The 1,049-nt window shown below is 34.9% G+C and overlaps 1 non-coding gene across 1 annotated transcript; it reads right to left on the reverse strand.

The window, feature by feature from the left end:
* Positions 1-213: 213 nt before the first annotated feature.
* On the reverse strand, positions 214-305 carry Trnai-uau. The gene is given in 2 exon segments: positions 214-249; positions 268-305. It is a non-coding gene; the product is annotated as a tRNA-Ile (tRNA).
* Positions 306-1,049: the final 744 nt, after the last annotated feature.

Here is a 1,049-nt window from a genome sequence, read left to right on the forward strand (position 1 = left end):
TTTCCTTTAGAAAAAGCTGTAGTTTGTATAATTTTTGAGGAAACACGTTTAGAAAATGTAAAGATATTCTTTTCATTGTGATTTAGTATAATCATACGACACTACTCCATTTACAACAAACACTGATAATATAAAATCAGCACAATACATCACGGTGAAAACTTTGGATTTAAAGAGATTTTGATTTCATAACGAGAAATAAGAAATTCTTCATTCCCCAGGTGAGGCTCGAACTCACAACCCCGGCATATCCCACAAGTACTGTCTTATAAGTACCGTGCGCTAACCAATTGCGCCACTGGGGACGCTTAATTGTTTTCTAAACGATTCAATCTCTCCTACCAAAGCTAAAATCACCAGCTCTGTTCTAATGGCTGAAGGTGACGTACACCAATCTTTTCGTGAATTTACCACGCAGATGGATTTGGAAGTGAATAAACGTTAATAATACATGCATTGTCTAAAGTTGAACGTTTTTTTTTGTAAATTGCCAACGCTTATGCAGAAAATCAAGAGTTCTTTTCTTTGACATGAAATATTGGGTAAATAGTTAAAGTTTGGGAATAAGCTGGCCATGTCACTTGGTGCCATTAACAAGATAATAAACAATGACCGGAAGTTAAAAAAGGTACCAGAAGTCAAATGTTCATAAGTTTCCAGCAACACCTTGAAATAAACAAGTGTTTTCGCTACATCAGGGAAATAAAGAAGAATGAGACCGAATAGGATTCTTATCATTCTAGTTTTTCTTTTATATTTTGTTTTTATTGTTTTGCCATCGTTTTCACGAAAACACTTGTTTATTTCAAGGTGTTGCTGGAAACTTATGAACATTTGACTTCTGGTACCTTTTTGAACTTCCGGTCATTGTTTATTACCTACAAGCATCTGTGAAAAACGACGGAATCAACTTTAAATACTTGTATTGACAAACTTTCCGCAGTACGTGGACGTCAGCTTACCAGACCACTTTGTTTAAATTAAAGGTACAATTCTGACACAGAAATGAAAAGCGCAGTCTCAAAAGCAGTAATTAACCATTAACATCA

Source organism: Limulus polyphemus, unplaced genomic scaffold (genome assembly GCF_000517525.1).
Source record: "Limulus polyphemus unplaced genomic scaffold, Limulus_polyphemus-2.1.2 Scaffold114541, whole genome shotgun sequence".
NCBI classification, from domain to species: domain Eukaryota; kingdom Metazoa; phylum Arthropoda; class Merostomata; order Xiphosura; family Limulidae; genus Limulus; species Limulus polyphemus.